The following is a 19699-nucleotide window of genomic DNA, read 5'->3' on the forward strand; positions in this document are numbered from 1 at the left end:
GGAAAGATTACAGTTCTAAAATGCAGGATGGGTGCTATAATTTAAGGGATTTTTTTTTTTTGGGGGGGAGCTAAACAACACTATATAGAAAATATTTATATTAATTATTTTTCTCTTATTTTGATTATTTTCTAATAGGTTTGATTTTAACCTCCCAGTGAACTTATTTTTTTCTCCTAACAGGTGAAAACATATCTCAATGAGTATATCTATTATCTATACAAATACATATTTTATTATTTAAAAGCTTGTCTCCAACAGGCAGAAATCAAGCCATTAAACATTGTATGCAAAATTAATACATTATGGACTTAATTTAATATTAACATTATTAAATTATATCTTTTTTGTTGGTGTAGACTAGAATTCCAGCCTAAGAATTAGTCTTACAATGATAATGGATTATGAGACAAGAAAAATGTTTGATGTCCTGGAACATATGAAAAAGTCCAGGGATGTTAACATCAGAAATATAACACTAAAAAGGATGGAACATATCTGTAGTGTACTTGCACACTGAAGGAGAAAAGTATTTTTTCTTATTAATCGTTCAAACTTTTATATAGTAAGGATCTATTTTATGTATCTTAGTTGTTGACAATAGTTCCTAAGTAATGAAACACAAGCACTGAGATATATAACAGTATAGTGATTAAATACTATGATGTTTTAAACTTTTATAACTGTAAGATAACTGCACGCTTTACTTATATATTTAAATCTTATAGAGTAATAATGGTTAATTGAAAGATGAGTACTAGAGAAATAAATGAAACTATTTACTGTCTTTATAAGGGAGGAAAATGAAATACATATGAAGCTGAAAGAAAAACTATAGTCTCAATTACAAGAAGATCCAGTAATTTATTTTCTTGATTTCTGGGTCTAATAACTTACACATTCCAAAATCTGACCTCTATTGATTTTGTTTCAGTTTTTCTTTTTTATTAACACTTGGTATGTTTACCATGTTACCTTCCCTTTCTTTGTAATTTCAGTAATCTTTTCTACTAAACAGTGACCCTTTAAAAAAATTGACTGTTTTTAAAAGACTAAGCTTTAATTATTCCTCTTTTGTAATATTCTATCTACATGATAAACATTCTCTTTTTAAATAATGAATTAAGTGGAATATTAGATTGAGCTAATCATCAACTTTGAATATGTTTTAATTTAATACATTTTGTTATTTCACAGCAATATTATGTGGTAGTAACATCCTTCCCAAACTTAAAAAAATCTTAATTCTCTTACTAGTAGGTCATAATGTTTAATGGTGTCCTCATAGTTAATGAGAAATAAATCATATACATTTTCAAGTACATGATTCTTACCAGGGTCCAGAATGTCATAGGAAATATCTGCTCTAATTTTCTACATGATATTGCATTGGTAGCTGCAGAAATTTAGGTACTGAATGCTAGTTTAGTATCTCTCTGAAAAAGAGTTCAACTAACACCCTCATTCTGAACAGGATTGGAATTTTAGAACAGACAAGGACTTAATTGTGATTTACCCAACCTTTTGTAAATAGGGCACAATTCCAAAAATTGAGAAGTGGTTATTGAAAAACTGAGGCTATTGAGTTAGTTGGTGGCATAGTTGAAGCTGAATCCAATCTCCTACCTATTGATCTACAGTTCTCTTCATTACACCCAACTCTTCATCTGTTTGTTAAATATGTCAGTTGGATATGTCTCTGTTAAAGCTTGTATCCATCTACACATGGTATCAATCACGACTATCGTTAGCACGTCTACTTTACATGCAGAAGGTCCTGTGTTCGCGCTCCAGTGGATCCATGGTCCATGGTCTATAGCCATGCCACCCTGAACAAGCCCAATGTCTGATCTCTGATCTCGGAAGTTAAGCAGGGTTGGGCCTGGTTCATACTTGAATGGGAGACCACCTAGGAAGACCAGGTGCTGTAGGCATAAATAATTAATAATAATAATAATAATAATAAATAAAAGACTATTTTCCTCCAAGAAACATTAGGAGCTCTTTGTAGCTCACAGGTATTATTATATTCTTCTAGAAACTCAGAGAATAATTGTGTGCATGTGTGGTTATTGGTCAATTAGTCATTTAGTACAATTGAATCACTATTTTTTTCTTAACATTGTATATATGTTTTGTTATCTCCTTAAATAGTGCAAATGTGAGCTCTTTGACCACAGTCTGTGTCTTATAGTTTCAATTAGTAAGCCAGGTGCTTTTCGTATGGTAGGTAGGTGATGAGTGTGTGTTGACTCATAAGCCACCATTCAATCTACCCAAATTAAATTTTCATACTTGTCTCATTCCCAACCTCATTCTATTATTGAATTATAAGAAAATTAATAAAAGCAATTTCTACTTGTTCAGTTTTGCCAATTGGGTTTTGGGATCGTAGGTGTGTAAATATTTCCTTATGGGGTAGAAGAGAAGCAGTCTGAGGCTGAGAGCAAGGGAATAGGGCCTCATCAAAGGGTTCTTCACTGGAAGAGAGGGAGCAGTGGGTCAATAGTAGAGATGCAAAATCTATCTTTTCTGAAACAATTTATCGATTGTGGGTAGGTCATGGGAGTGTTAAGGAGTTCAGATTGAGGAAGTATTTATGATAACCTCAAAGATCCTAAGTTTTCATGGGGACATGCTCAGACAAGAAACAGAAACCCCATTTCATTACATCGATAGCAGGTAAACTTAATATTCATTTATTCAACAAATGCTTTTTGAGATTACATTATGTTCTAATTTCCTGTTCTAAATTCTCCTAGTTTCTTTCCTCTTATTTTCAGAGATATTTTTTTGGTTGACTCTATAAAATTTGTTTTATTAAAAAGAGGAAGGGAAAAGTTTTTTTGGGTTCTTTATGCCCTCTTGCTTTTTAATAGATTCATTTTCTTTAAACTCTGAAATCTTTAAAGCTATATTTCAAACTTCTAACATCACTCCATAATCATATACCTATATAATTTATTTTCGTTTGGTTCTCTTGGTAAATTTTTCAAACTAGAGTCTCTGAGGCTGCATCAGTTTCCACTTTTTTAAATGTATATTCTCTTTAAGTAATAAAAAAGCCAGATCAATTAATTTTTTTAATTGCTTTGTTGATTCAGAAATTGCTATAGCTAATTTAATCTGTTGTTTGGATTACTAAATTCTCTTGACAGCCAAATCAGCCATGCATATACAAATTCTAGAAATTAGAGCTACTGTAGAGAGTGGCAATGGTCTAGTCAAAACACGTATTTTGCAGTTGAGAAAACTGAAGCGTAAGAGGTGAAGTGACTTGTTCAAAGTCTCACTCCTAATTTGTGTCTCTTTTCATGGGTTGCCAATAGAAAGGCTGCACTAATAAGGTTCATTTATTTGATTCTCAATGAAATTACTTATGGTGCATTAATAAGCTTTGAAGAAAGGGAACCACAAAATATCCAGAGGAGAGGAATCATCACAGGGCTTTCCTGCTTGTTTATTCTTGTTTCTTTATTTTTTTGAATATTGAATTATGACATTTCCATTGCTTCCGACCCTTTCTATTTTTCTGTAAATAGTGTTGGTCCAAAATTGTCTTTCAAACACTGAGTACCACTCCCTTTCACCCACCCACATCTATTTTTTTCTTCTCTTTTCAAGTTAACAGTGTCTGTCAATATTTTTAGAGGATAAATCATGTGTGAAGCAAGACAAGTTTTAAAGTTCCTGGCACACTAGATGATCAGCCCAAATATTTGTACAATACATGCTGTGCTTCACGGATGACTGCCGATAATTATACTGAGGCCAATAAGCAAGGTTTTCCTCCAAGGCACGGATTGGGATTTAAAAATATTTGATAGAGACAATCAAATTGGAAAGGATGATGGAATTTGTTGCAATTAAGCTGAGCAGAGCAGTTGAAATAAGATCCAGATAACACTCTTATTATCATCCTTTACTATCTGCAAGATCAAAATTTATTTTACACAAGTGATTCAAACCTCTTATTAGAAAAAAAAAACTTCCTACAGATTATAGAGATTGAAGAAATTATGATCCTTTCTTATAGTGAAAATTCAAAAGCTTTAAACACTGTAAAGTTAAATATTGTGATATATATGATTTATGGCTAGATATGAAGGGAAAAGAGAGAACAGATGCCAGCCAAAATCTGCCTCCACAGCTTTACTTTTTCCAAGTGTTTGATAAAATGTTTGGCAGTTACTTTTTCCTGAATCACTGTGATAAAAGCATTGCCTAGCAAATGTATTCCAAATGAATAACATCAAATTGTTTGTGAGATGGTTACCTATCTCTTTTCCAATAATTTAATATTTTGCCTTCAGTAATAAATAATATCTTATTTTGGGCAATATCTTGTTCTTTCATAAGCTTTATTTAGCTGTATCCTGTCACCTTAGAGAGGTGGTCACTGAGTGCATAAATTGAACAGGTGCTTAAGGGATTACGAACTTATCATCACACAGCTTTCATACTTGGTATGTCAGACTGATGCTATAGTTCATGATAGAGACTGGAGTTCTCTGTTTTAGTGAAAGAGAAAAAAAAACAGTAGAATTTAGACTAGAAAAAGTTGGTTTATTTAAAAAAGATAATGACACCCCTTTTCCTCCTAAAATGTATATCTATTGCTAGACTTTTTGAGGCTTTCCTGATTTCTACATTCTGATTTAAGAGACTATGTTAAATTAAAAATGTTTTAACCACCTTCTTACTTTAATACTAATAACCAGCATGTATTATGTGCCAATTATGTACTAAACAATATGCCACACATCATCTCAGTTATTATTCATTACAGCCTTCTCAAGTCAGTACTTTATTATCCTTATCTGATAGATTTGAAAATTAGGCTCAGGTCTAATAGCTTGCTCAAAATCACACAGGTAGTCAATCATGGACCCAAAATTTGAACCACAGCAGTTTGACTCCAGATGTTACATTATACTTAAAGAGAACATTAAATATATTAAATACATTAAATACATTAAATACATTAGATACATTAAATAATAATACATGTGTGTAATAAATATATTTCTTTGACCTGACAGAGCTTAAAATTTGAGGGTTGGATATTGTCATAAATTTATAGTCATAAAAGTATAACCAGAAATATTAAAAGATATTCAGCATAGTACATGAATCATGATAAATGGTCAATATATTATCTCTGACAGTGACAAAAGTGTTTTACCAGCAAGTGCTGTTGTTAATAAGCAATGTACTCAAATGTCTATTTATCTTAAAAACGGTATGTATGTATCTATTTATATTTCTTCTCTCTCTCTCTCTCTCTCTCTCTCTCTCTCTCTCTCTCTCTTTCTATTATAGTACAATAAGTATTAGGAACTAAAAAATAACACTTTGTGGAGAAAAATAGAAATTTTAGATTTATATTTTAAAAACTTTGTTCTGTGTAGGCATTTCATATCACTTTTTCTAAAATACTGTTTTTTATTCTATGTTCCCATCCCAAATGCTTCATCTTTGTTTATAACATAAACTGCAAATATCTGAACCTGATATTGATAGTAAAATCTATTTTAAGCCTACCTTTACAATTTTATCTTTTGCCATTGTCATTAAAAAAAAAAAACAAAACTTCTATGTGTGCCATACTCTTTAACTTCCTCTCAAATTACTTTTTCTTTCCATTACTTCTAAATATTTACTCTTTCTGTTCTCTGCTTATTATAGCTCATGGTGACCTCTCTCCTCCTTCTTGGAACTCATGGTGCTTATTTTCTATACTTCTTATTTATTCACTAATCAAATATTTCCAAGGTAAAAGATGTCTTGTGATTAAAGTAGCATTGCTTTAAAACATAAGAGACCATACTCACAAAGCTTAATTCAAATGAGCTAATGAAGAACTGTGTGACCCTGGCAGGTCAGTCAAAATTCTCTTGGTCTTAAATTTATCAAGTCTAGGTAAGCATTGTAGCATATCTTTATACAAATCTCTTCCAATATAAGAATTTGTGTCCTTTAAAATCATGAAATGCTCAGATTCACTGCTCTCTAAAGAAGTCAAAGTCAACATAACAGTGATTATGACTTTGCACCCATTGGACTGACAAAAATCGAAGAGTTGTAACATATACTACTGTTTGATCCATAATGAAAAATCATTCTAATCACTCATTCATTACTAGTGGAAATGTAAAATGTTTATATATACAAATTTATTTATATATATATTTCGACCAAAAAATTTTATTCCTAGAATACCTTAGATATGAAAAGCATCAATATTTTAAAAATTTATGTACATTAATGTTAGTTGATGCATGTTTAATATCAAAAATGCTGCTCAAAGAAGAAAGAGCAAATAAAAACCGATAGGGGGTAAGAGTTTTCCCATCACTATGTCAAATAGATTTATGATTCATTCAAACCATTATTAATAAATGTGTTACAGTTACATGAGGTGATGTGAGAATTTTCATGAAGTTTAGTTGCATGACAAAAACAGGAAAACATTGAAATAGGGATCAATAGGATACAATCAAACGATATTTCTCACCCTCAACGTCTCTTACACAACTATTTAGTAGAGCTCTAGAATTTCTGCTATTGGAAAAAAATATAGGGCAAATTTATAGTTTACTGATCACTAATAGATAATAAAACATCTTTTAATCATTTTTGGCTTAAAACGTTCAGTAATTAATATGTCCAGTCAGTGTAATAATTAAAGACTTCATTCAGCTGTGGTTTAATGTTAAAGTGGAGGTTGTTCTCCTGCCTGTGTTTCTCTTCCTCCCACAATTGGCTAACCATGGTTTTTGACTCCTCCAGCATCAAAGGAGTGGTGGCGGAGGAAGAGAGAAGGAAAAATACGCAAAGGATCGAGAAAAATTTTATGTGACCAAATTACCCTGAGTTGGCACTCTTTGGACTTGGCATATGTTTAAAGCTGACTCCTTCTAATGGATAGTTTGTGGGTTCTTTGGAGAACTTCTCATTACTGGACATGTCTCTCTGCAAGTCACTTGACTTGGGCTGATGCAACTCTTTTCTCTGGTAGTTTCTGACTTCTTAGTTCCCTGGGCAACTGTTGGTGCACTGCAGCCTTCTTCTGCTAAGTCCTCTTCACCACTCCATCCTAGGCAGGATTTATAATAACTCCATTCTGCGGCCTACGTACTGTCCACAGGAAAGATACACTTTTGGCCTTTTTATTATTATTATTATTTTTCATCGAGCACAGCTAATTCACGATAATGGCCCTCCACTCTGTCGACTGATTCCCTGTTAAAAGTTCTCTCACCTTTAGCTCTGTTAGCACTGAGGTCACGGTATCAAGCACCCTAAATGGCTTTTTTTTTCTTCTTTTTTAATTTCTCTCACTAAGTAAACCCTTCCTCCCCCTGGGAACAGAAATAAGAACTCTCAGCAAATTGATAGCTCTCCAGTGAAGACTTCTCTTCAATCTCTAACTCTGGTCCCTTCAACCACAACCATTTTAGAACCTGAAGGAAGGTTTGGGAAATAGTCTGAAATTTTGTTTCCAGTCCTCTGCTTTGTTAAAACTATCTAAATAATCAAGGGGTCAGTCCTCAAACAGAGATTGTTATCTTTTAATGTGTTCGATATAATCCTGCTTTATATGTATATTAATTATCTATATGGAATAACAATATTACCACAAATTTAGTGGCTTGAAACATCACACATTTATTATCTTGCAGTTTCTGAATCAGGAGACTGGCCATAGCTTAATTAAGTCCTCACCTCAGGGTTTCATAAGGCTACAATCAAGGTATCACTGGGGCTGGGTTCTCATCTGAGGCTTGACTAGGGAAAGATCCACTTCCTAGCTCACGTGGTTGCCACAGCATTTGATTTCTCATAAGTTGGTGGACTGAGGCCCAAGTTTCTTGCTGGTTCTTAGCTGAGGCTGCCCTCAGTTCCTTGTCCTGTGGTTTTTTTTTTTTTTTTTTTTTTTTTCCCAATATGGCCACTTGCTTTCTCAAAACCAGCAAGGAAGAGACAGTCTTTCAAAATAGGCATTATGATTTTATGTAACATAATCACATACATGTAATCATGTGCATCGATCACCTTTGCTATACTCCATTTATTAGAAACAAGTCATAGACCCCAACTCTATGTAAAATAAGGGAAATATATAAGGGTGAGACTATCAGGAAATGGGATGATGGAGACCAACCACACTACAGTTTGTCTATCACAATATAATAAGCAATGAAAAAAATCAGATATATGTGCATGTCTGCCTATGACTGTAGCTATGTATCTATATAAAATTACATGAAAATGGAGATAATATAAACAAAAACATTAAATTTTGATATGGATCATGGAGTGTATTAGTATAATAAAGAAGAGGATAAGGCAAAAGGCAAAAATAGAAAAAGAAGAAAACGTATTCATTTAAAAATAAACATTCATATGATCATATTTATTTATTTATGTAAAATAGATATATGTGAACTATATATTTGAATTATATAGAAAGAAATTAAATAAAAACTGTTACAAGGAAGAAAAAAAGTAAAATTAATGCTCTTTCTTTTCTTATGAGATGCTTCACATAAATTCGATTGATAGAGCTGAAGTGTTATTTTCTCTTAGAAAAAAATATAAAAACAACGACAGCAGCAAAAGTAAAACCTTAGGTAAGTGAATAGAATTTTCATACATATCATTAAAGGCTTCAGGATATTAAACCGGATTTGTGCATAGACATGACAATTAACTTGCCTTTTTAAATGTACACGCACACGCACCCGCACACACACAAACACACATACATACTGTATATAAGGGCCCAATTTCCCTTTAAATTTAGTTTGTTTCACAAGACAATGGAATTTGGTTAAGTGATTGTCAAGCAGTTAAAAACTTCAAATAGTTTTGCTTTGGATCCTCCAAGGAGAAAACAACAAATGGAAATAACAGATTCCAAGTAATTCAGAATGATCAATAAAATCTTAATGTTCAGAAGCTGATTAATGCAAAAAAGGATAATAATAATATCATAGTTAATGTACCTAGATACACTCACTGATAATCTAACTTCTTTAATGAAGTGAAATATAAATATTGTTCCAAAAAACTGTGGATGCAAAAGGGGTCACATACTATACCTGACAGGTTCAGGGGGGCCCAGTAGGGCAGTACCTACAAATTCAGAGACTGAAAGTAACCACACAAGATGATTTGAACATGAAAACTTCTAACTAAATGTGGGTCATGGCGGGTGGTCACGTCCTAGACCTATAGCTTCCTTGATAAAAGTCAATCATTACCTTAAGTGAGCCTGTCTATTGTGTTTTTGCATCTAAGGTAACATACCTTTGAAATGTTAGACTAATCACTTTTTCCAGACCACTCAGGGCACAGCTCTGGCATCAGAGCACGAGACCATAAAACTATCATTGTTCTTTTGTTTTCCAAATGAATACCATCTCTATATGCTGTAAGTATTAATTATTAACTATCCTGTACTCACCAGTGTGAAAGAAGTATGTGTTTCTCTCTTTTATTTTTTATCCAATCCCAGAGATTTCCCTACTTTTCTTCTACCTCCTTACTCTACCACCAATGGATTTCACGTAACCCTCCTTACGTCTCCTCTGGTTCTAATGTATAAAATAAGCTGCAAAACTGCCATCTATTGGAGCATTATCTCAATCCATTGAGCTTTTGCTTCCCAGCAATTGTCATCAGTTTGGCTAAAACAAACTCATACAAATTCTCTCCAAACAGGTTTGTATGTGTCAGAACTAAATTAGAAAGTGGTAGAAAATTTGGTAGAAAAAAAATGATGAGAAAAAGGTAAAAGAGATTATAATATATAGGTATGTTGAATCAATGGACCTAGAGCAAAATTCAGTTTTTGTCAGTTTCTCATGGGGTCTTCCTACTTCAGCCTAATTTTATAGGCTCTCTTTCTATGTTTTCTTCCTCCTGTTGCATTAGCTGCTTTGATTTCTTTCTTTATTTCTTCCTCTTTCTTAATCCATTCTATGACCTTAAACTCTATAATTTAGTGAAGTATAGTTTTCACAATTGTATATCTCCTAGGACTTTCTAATGGTTTTCTCTGTTTTTGTATTTATGTGTGTGTTATTGGAAGCAGTGGTAAAGCTAGAGAACTATTAGATTATACAGTTAAGAAGTCACAGGTTTCTCCTAAGCATGCTGCCTTTTTAGTTGATATTGAAAGGACTTCAGTAATTTTCTCTTTCAAGGTAAGTACTTTACATCTTAGGGAGCTTAACTGTAAGCAGAGTGAAGTGCACATATAAACTGTGATATCTATGCTTAGTCGTCCTATATTTTCTGCTTTTCTTTTTTCTCTTTCTCCTTCCTCCTCCCTCTCTTTCTTCTCTCTTCTCTCTGGCACATATACACAAATAAGGAGTAAAAGAAACAAATTAATATCACTCTCAAATTAACAAAACTCAGATGTGTTTCTAATTTAAGACCAAATTACAGTTCCATTTTTAGTTATTCCATACACAGCTGCATACCATGTTATTCACAGATTTCTCTTTGCCAAAGATACTGTTAAACATTCATTTAAAAAAAAAAATCTGAGAATATACATTTTTCTTTGAATTGCCTTCAAGATCACAAATAGTCTTTTATTGTTCTTCATAAGAATTCTGAAGTGTTCATTTAAAAATGCCACTATATGGGTATAAATAGAGCTAAAAAACCAAACTACATTCTTCCCTGGCACTTAGAGGTGCCATGCCAAGTCTTTAAACCCATGTAGACTTGCCTTTTGTTACATATGCTTTACTTCTATACTGAAAAGATTCACCCTGACACTGACTACAGCCCACCATATAGTCTGGCCATTATCTTTTTACAAGCACTTAAAGAATTACTTAGAATTAGAGAACGTGAAAAAACTTAGAGTAATATCCTCTGGTAATTCATTTTCTCACAGACCTGAGACTCATATGGGTTGAGTAACTTGCTTTTGTCTACAAAGTAGGCCAAAACATAGAATCCAGTGTTAATGATGTCCTATTAGGAATTTCTTGCAAAATTTTGCTCTACCTATTATGCTTTTGGTCACTCCAGTATGTTAAGTCTTAATGGCATGGTGGTTTTGATGTAAGCTATGAGGCTTCAAAAGAGAAATGGGGTATTTTAAATTGGACTCTGATGTTCACCAAATGTTATCATAAAGGTAATCTGAAATGTGATTTTTCAGTCTGTTTTTAAAGAATAGTTTGGACAATAATATCCTTTTTTGGAAGCTGATATACTGAAATAAATTTCTATAAACCCTTTGGGGGAAAAAATTATTTCTATTTGTATTTTTTTCTAGTCTTTTGAATACCAATTTTGAGGATGTTGTTTCCTGACTGGTGAGAACAAGATTGTTATTGTCCCTATCTTATAAATAAGAACTCTTAAGAAGAGTTTTTGAACTCTGTTAACATTTGTGAACATGATGGAACATGAGAAAATAAGCAAGTTACTAAACTCTCCTGTAAGGTTTCTAAAACCTATAAGGTAGAGACAATAACAGTCACCTCATAGAGCTGTGGAGATGGTCAAATGAAACAATACATATGAAGTTCACATCATAGTGTGGGACCATTGTAAGCACTCAATATGAGATCACTATCATAAAAAATGTGATTATAGACTTCTTAAAGTTTTTAATTTGAAATATGAATGGTGAATGGTGTTCTTTAGAGAACAGAGTTCTTTAAACAACTTTCAGGAGTCTGAGTGAGTTCTTAAAAGAGCTTTGTAAATAATCGAAGCTGTTTGGTGGCCCTTTATTTTAGGAGTGGGTCATTAGTCATCTTTTTTGCAAGATGCTCTCAGACCAGGATTGAGAATTCCTGAGATTTTATATGAAGCAAAATGTACCATGTTGACAGTTTGGACTTCAGACGACTGTTATACTGAAATCTCCAATCTAAAGTAAGAGTGTGTTTAGAAGCATAAATCACATGACTTAACTTCAATATTTGCCAGGCCAGGTGCTACAGGGAGTATCTTCTACATTTAAGAGCAATTTACATGTCTTATCTCCTAAGGATCCTATAAACTAAATGAAACCAAAATTATGAAAATACTGTTAATCCTTTGAGGAGAAGAAATGATATAAATCCAAAGAAGTGTTAGGTTGTCTTTAATGATGGATTTGGGGCAGTACTGGGGTCAGCAAGTGCAACGTTATTGCATTTATTCCATACAAATGTAGTGAAATGTGTTTCCCACCATCAAGTATCATTTGAATCATTTCTCAGCCTGCTTCAATACTCCATAAACAATATATACTATGCCCATTACAATAAAGTAAAATGAATAATAATGCAGGAAGTTTTTGATTAGATTTTATAGAAAGAACTATAATGTTTTTCAAACAAAAGCAGAACCATTTCAAATTTCCCATTCTTTTTTTACTGTCTTTGCTGAAAATAGATATTAGAGACAGTAAGAAGTAAATGGGCTTTAAAGAGCAGAGTGAAGACAGAAAAAAACACTTTTACACAGAAATCAAATAGCACTAAAATTGCAAAATAATACCCGACTTGGCAAACTCTAAAATAAATGTGTTTTAAATTTGGCCTTGGAACATTTCTGTGGTATAATCCACAAAGAAAGACTGAGTAAAGAGCCATCTCCATTTAAATCCTCCTAGATGGGAACTGTAATTTGTGCTGCCTTTAGTTAGAGCCAAGGGAAGAATTAGGCTCCTTTGTCTTCAAAAGAGATTTTAAGGTAAAAGACAAAGCAGGTAATACAAAAGATTTTGGATTAAAAAAAAAATGTAATAATCTTTCTTTGAAGCCAAATAACAGTGTTCATATGAGTTGGCCTAATACTATAAATATTTATCTTAAATATAAAAATAAGCATTTTTTTTCCCCTAATTGCGGAGTAAGCAGGAGTAATGAGTGATAGCTCTGCCTGGTCTGGGGTAGGTTAAGATGGATTTTGAGGGGCATCAGAATGAATACCCTAAGAAATTTTTCTGAGTTAACTCTTTTAGCAGACTAGCAGTGTTATTTTTAAAGCATATTTCCTAGAGAATAAGTCACATATACACAGGTAAAGAGTTCTTAAGGTGGGGCCTGAGAGTTTATTAATATTACTAAACATTGGTCTCCTGTGTTGACACAGCAATTTGATTACATAAAATAAATTGCATTTTGCTGTGGGAATTTATATGAAGAAGACTATATATCCTGTGATTCAGACAACTTCAGTACTTTATTGGGGACAAGAAGTTGCGATATCCCAACGACTTATAGACTATTCTAAAGTGCAGCATTGCTGAATGAATAAAGTGATCTTGAATCAAAGTCATGTTGATTCTGAGAACCAAATCATTGATAAAGATGAGGCTTAACATTTTTGTACAGTTTACGCATAACTAAATTTCTGAGACAATATACATATGTTTAAGAGACCTATTGTTCTATTTCTCTCCTTAAAATGCCTCATCATCTCAGAAATTGTACATATGTCTATAGCAGTGTCTACCTTAGAAAATGTTCCTTGAAATAGTGTTTTCCTTATAAACAATGAACTAAATTCCCATGTATATATAAATAGGCAAACTTGAAGCCAATTCCTTGAAAGAAGTTTGTATCTTCATTTTCATGCATTTTAGATTGAAATAGGTAAAATGCTCAAGGATAGCTACAGGATTTCTAAACAAGAAGCTTAGGTATAAGACCTAGTCGAAAGTGAACTTACGTTCAGGCTTTGATAGCACAGCACAGCACACTTTTCTAACTTTGATGGTGTGTTGATATGGAGTGAATCTGGAAGAGGGTGGTGTAGATTAGTAGGAACAAAGCCCGACCAACTTATTCACTTAATAAAATCTTGCTAATTAGAATTGACATAAAATACATTATATATGTTTATATATGTAATATGTAATATCATATATATACACACACAGATAGGTACACGGACAAATTATGTATATACATTAGGACCGAATTGTTGATGCTCCCTTCAACCACAGCATCACTCATTGCTAGTAGACTCAGTATTTTTCCTTCCTTACCTTGTATTGTTATTTCTCTTCTTGTTTATATTTTCTCTTTTTCAAGCATGGCTATGAAGGCTTCAAAGGATAAATGATTTCACATAAAAATGTGAAATTTTAGGCATCACATGTATTTGTAGATAAAAGACATTAGTGGAGACCAGAATAGGTAAATTTTGTACAGCTTTTTGGCAGTAGTGGGAGGGCATAATATGTGTGTGGTTTAGTTAATCTTTATAAAGGAATATGGGTGTGTCATAAATGTATTTCTATTTTTTAAGGGATAATATAGACCTTGAGCCACTGAACATACTCAGAATTACTGTCTCCCTGAGCTCCTTAAAAGGGCTATGGATTCAAACTGAACTTGATAGAAGCATGTGGCACTATGGAGAGTCTCAGATAACCGTGACCTGGTTTTGCATCTAAGGAAATAGTTGGTATTTACATTAAGAATTAGGAAAGAAAGGAATAAGAAGTAGAAAGACAGGCAGATATAATTTCACTTCTTTTCAGTGAAGTTAAACTCTTAGCTCTACAACAGATTTTCATAATAAGTTTCTGATTATTGACTATTAATCAATGACCCTGGCTTTACAATATCCCAAGACATTTTAGGTAGCATGTGTTCTATTAGAAATTCATACATTTTTTTCAAACTGAAAGAGTTTAGGTTAAATCTAACTGTCAAATTCAACATGTAATTTAACATACTATTTTTTTCCCCTAGGACATGAGAAAAAAGCTGGTAGAGAGATAAAAAAAGATGACTACATAATCAAATAACAAAAAAATTTTTCATTGCTAAAAATGTTTAGGAACCTCTTTGCTGGTCCATCTCACTCCACTTCCTTATTATTATTATTATTATTATTATTTTTTTCCCTAGTGTGAAGTGGTACACAATATATTCCATTTCCTTTTTTTCTTAAAACCTGGGTATAGCTCTGTTTAGTTTGAGGTCAGTCTAACCATGCCTCTTAACTTAGAGGGTGTCTAACCTCAGTGTAGGCAGCTGAAATTTTCTCCCTTTTGGTTGATTGAGGCATACATTAATGAAAATAGACATTTTAGGACTAGTCTGGGATCAAAGGGAAAAAATGAAGTGATTTTTTTCAGTTTTCCAAATAGCAGTGAAAGGAATGTACCCATATAGCTTATTGATATTTATTATGTAAAGTCAAGCTAAAAATTTAAACTGTGAGCAATTATTTCAAAGCATCTAATAATGTGAGATTTGTTTGCTTGTTTTTTGCTGTGTAAAACAAAAACAAAAACTTAAAAATTTTCTTTCATGATGGTTAAAAATAGAATAGGTGATTTTCTAATAATAAACTCTGAAGAACTGGTTTTTGCCATGGAATCTTGGAGGCAACCCTTGGTTGACCTCACAGATTACAGGGACCTTGTCAGTTTACAATCTCTTATTTTTAATTTATTTTTTACACCTACTGCACCTGGTCTTCCTAGGTGGCCTCCCATCCAAGTACTAACCAGGCTTGACACTGCTTAGCTTCTGAGATCAGACGGGATAATGCTTATTCAGGGTAGCATGGTCATAGACTGCCATGGAATCTTGACTAGAGTTTCTGAAATCATTTACAGCTCTTATAGATTAGTATGATCATGTTCAAGCCTTTTGTCTTTGGATATTAATTACTTTTAATTCTCAGAGACTTATCTATTAATCTGTTCTTTGATAAAGAAGATAAATGTTCCCTTCAAATCACTAATTCTTCATTAACAAATGCTAACATAAGAAAATACCTCATTATTTGCTTAGAGGTGAGCATTCTCAAGAGAGTCAATTTAATTTTAAAGAGTCTAATTTGAACTATGACTACTGTGAATATACAATTGAGTGGTCTCAAAACTGTCAGTCTTAATGCTAGCATCAGGAGCTGGCTAATCTTTTATGCCCATTCTTTTAATATTAAGTACCTTCTACAAAACAACACTGAGCTGCCTGCTTTGATTCTAAAGTAAGAGCTCAAGACATAGATTATATATGAAGAATTCTTCAGGTTTATATATAATAGAGAACATTTATCTGTCTCCTAAACATGAACTCCATTATACCAAGAGAAACGTCAGAAGAGATGGTTTTCCCTTATGCAGTTTTGTAGGAGGTAGTAATATTTGAGTATAAAAGTCAGAAGACTAATTAAAACTCACATTTTCTGAGTGATTTCCATGTGCCAGCCACTGTTTTAAGAGCTTTATATATCTTCACTCAAATAATCATTTTAACAACCTATCAAGTAATTACTAATTATCATCCTCTTGTTAAATATGAGACAGAGACACACAAAAAATATGTTAATCATCTTACCCAAGGTCACAAAACCAGTAAGTATGAGAGTTGGCATTTTGAACCTAGGAAATTTGGCTCCAGAACTTACCCTCTTGACTTTGTGATGCACAGTTCTTCAAGAATAGAGTGTCATAGCAATCATAATCCAAACCATCAAGTTACAAGATAAGATCAATGTTTTTTTCACATAACTCTGAATAAATATGTTTTACAAAAATTTAAGTCATAGAGTCTAAGACAAATGTGTTAAATTGGTAATAGAAATGTCAAAAAAAAATTATGGATCAGATATACACTGATCACTGGTATAAATCTATAGTTCTGTTTCCCACTATAGAGGATCCAACCATGCATACGATATGGTTTCTGCCTTCTAAAAAATTACAATTTAGCAGCACAGGGAAATATATAAATAATATAATGTAATATGTGAAAGGGCCATATGAGTGTGTGAAGACAATGCACTTCAGAAACAGAACAGAAAAGGAAATCACTTTTGATCTAGGGTTAATGGAATCTAAGTTAAAACCCCAAAAGCATCAATAAATGAACAGTTACATTTAACCATATAAAGAAGAAGCTGGACAACTTTAGATATCATTAGAGTTTTTATATACTGTATATAAATAAGTATATTTACACACGCAAAATGCCTATTTTCACTTTTGACTTACATAGTCTATGCTTTATACAACAGTCTTAATGATCTGCTTAAAACATAAATGAAATCATACAATTTTCTTTTCTAAAAAATCCTCTACTTTCTTCCCTATTGTACTTAGGCAAAAAAAAAAAAAATCGAATTATTATTTATACTTCTATTATTACTTCTATTTGGAATTTTCTTCACGGGATTTTTGCGTGTGTCAATCTTTTTCATCTTTTAGGTTTGTACTCAAATGCCACCTCATCAGTGAGTCTCCTCCAAATACTTTATGAAAAAAACCCGCTCCTCTGCTCATAATTTTCCATCTTTTTAGCTGCTTTATTTTCTTCATACTATTACCATTTAAAATTATATTTTTATTTACTTTTTTTATTATCACTATTTCACTTAAGCTTTATGAAAGCAGAGACTTAATTTCCTTGTTTACCAACCAATCACTACTTAAGCAAGAAGCTACATGGTAGGTATTGAATTAATATTTGTCAAATGAGTGCTGAATGAAAATATTTAAATATAAATTCTATTGATCTTTTACAGTCTCGCTTGCTTATCTAATGTTACATATTTCTATTGCCTATGTCTTGTTTCTGCTCATCTGTGTCTCTTTTCTCTATTTTTTCTCTTCACTTTATTTTGTGTCCCTGCTGACTTCCATTGATTTTTAAACTTTATTACTTTTTCATCTTTATCAAAAACATTAATCTTTATATCCAGATCAAATTTTATGATTTTCAAAGTGATTTTTTTTTTTTTTGCATTATTAAACTCACTCGAACATGCCACCTGCCAACACAAAAACCGTTAGTGGTTCTCTGCAGCCTAAAAGTATTCCATATGTTTTGAGGAGCTTTTCTGTATAGTAGAACAGAGAAATAGAACAGGAGCTAGAGAGAAATTTGAGTATATGCATATCTATTTACATGTACAAATATATTTAGGAACATAATCTGTGTATAGACTATAAAATGGGAAACCGATGATACAGGGCAGAAGGAAAAATAATTGTAAAAATAAAAATCTTGATTAGATAAGAGAGGATGGGATATAGTGCACAAGAAGAGAGTTTTGCCTGTCCTAATAACATCCAATGTAATAGGAGAAAAGGCAAAGTTTATAAACACAGATGCAGTAGGATTGTTAGATTTGACAGAAGGTGGGTTTTTGTGCATTAGTTTTTTTTTTTTTTATTATACACTGGCTTGTCCTTCCCATTGAACCTGTATTTAACTTTACAGTTTAAGAAACACTCCTCCCTAATAATATTGAAATATTTCATCTTATTCATTCCAAAGTGAGTGCTATTACTGAAGATTAGGAAATAGAAATTCAAAGATTAGCTGGTTTTGGCATCTTACCCCAATTTACATTGCCGAGATACAGAGCACACACTGTGCTTAGAGCCCATTCTCTCAAACTGCACCTGTCTCTGTCTCATGCAGGGACTCTGAGGTATGAATCCATAGTGGTTATCTTGTTCCAATTTTGTGCCCTTGGCTCTTGCATTGTTTTTGTTTGATTGTTTGTTTTTATTATAAGACACAGCCGTGCATTTCTCTTCCAACAGTTAGGTCTCTGGCTTACTCTACCATGTTCTAGCCAGGTGAGACATACTGTTTAATTCCTTTGTCTTTCTGGGATGTGTGTACCTGGTTCTGCTTAGAGTCTTTAGAAACTAGAATCTTGCCATGGGCTAGCCACACAGCAGGCCTGCTGCCTGAGAATAATAGCATACCATAGACAAATCCATCTACTCTTCCTTGCTATATCTCCCCCTGGCCTCTTGCCTTTCAATTTTGATCTATGCAAAACTTTTTTTCACCATAGCATCATAGTGACTACTCTGTCATTCTGGCTTTTTCCTGGTATTGTGATGCTGGGGACACCCTTGAATTATCTGATACAAGCTGGTGGGAGAGGCATAGTATAAGTGGTTATGCAATGGGTCCCAAAGCCAGGCTTCCTAGGTGCAAATTCAGATGTTCAACTAATTCACTGCACAGGCATAGGCAGGTTATTTAGCTTCAGTGCATGTGCATGGGGAGAGGACAATTATGTCTTAGGACCCAGAGTTTTTCTAACCGTTAAAATAATTGTTATGTGCAAAGTACTTATAGCAATATCTAGCGTGAAACAAGTGCTCTGGAAATGTTATCTATGCTGTTATTATCCCCAGATTTTGTTCTCCCTGGGATGCTCATATCGTTCTAACCACTTACGTTCTGGCTCTGGTAATAAGCAGGGGGGAAAAAATAGATGACTTTTTTTTTTTAACTAAAAAGAATTGTTTTGGGTATAATGAAATGCAGTATAGTGGGAACAGCCTAGAATATGATTTCAGATGACCTCGTAGGTCAAAGTCACAGCTGTCACTTCCTCACTGCATGGTGCTGGGGAAGTCTATCTCCCATGGCCCATTTCCCGGTTTATGGAATGAAAATAATAACCTTTACCCCTCAGTATAATGGTGAGGATTCAGCAAGGTAGAGCTTGTGAAGGTACTTTTGTAAATAGTGTCGTGCTAACATTTGTTACTCTTGTTATCATTGTCAATCATTTGTTTCATGCCACTAGAAACAATATCATAATACTTTTTGTAGGGTCAATGAGTGATAGCCCTAGTTAAATATTCGAGAAACAAAGTTGATCTTTGATGATATTTAAGCCTCACATTTTGAATTAATTGGCCCTGTTCATTGTGACTCCACAAAAAGAAAGA

The 19699-nt window shown here is 33.1% G+C and overlaps 1 pseudogene; it reads left to right on the forward strand.

Annotated features, from left to right (window-relative positions):
• Positions 1–1811: 1811 nt before the first annotated feature.
• LOC118605165 lies at positions 1812–1934 on the forward strand (annotated as a pseudogene).
• Positions 1935–19699: the final 17765 nt, after the last annotated feature.

This window comes from Rousettus aegyptiacus, unplaced genomic scaffold (assembly GCF_014176215.1).
Source record: "Rousettus aegyptiacus isolate mRouAeg1 unplaced genomic scaffold, mRouAeg1.p scaffold_m13_p_1, whole genome shotgun sequence".
Lineage (NCBI taxonomy): Eukaryota > Metazoa > Chordata > Mammalia > Chiroptera > Pteropodidae > Rousettus > Rousettus aegyptiacus.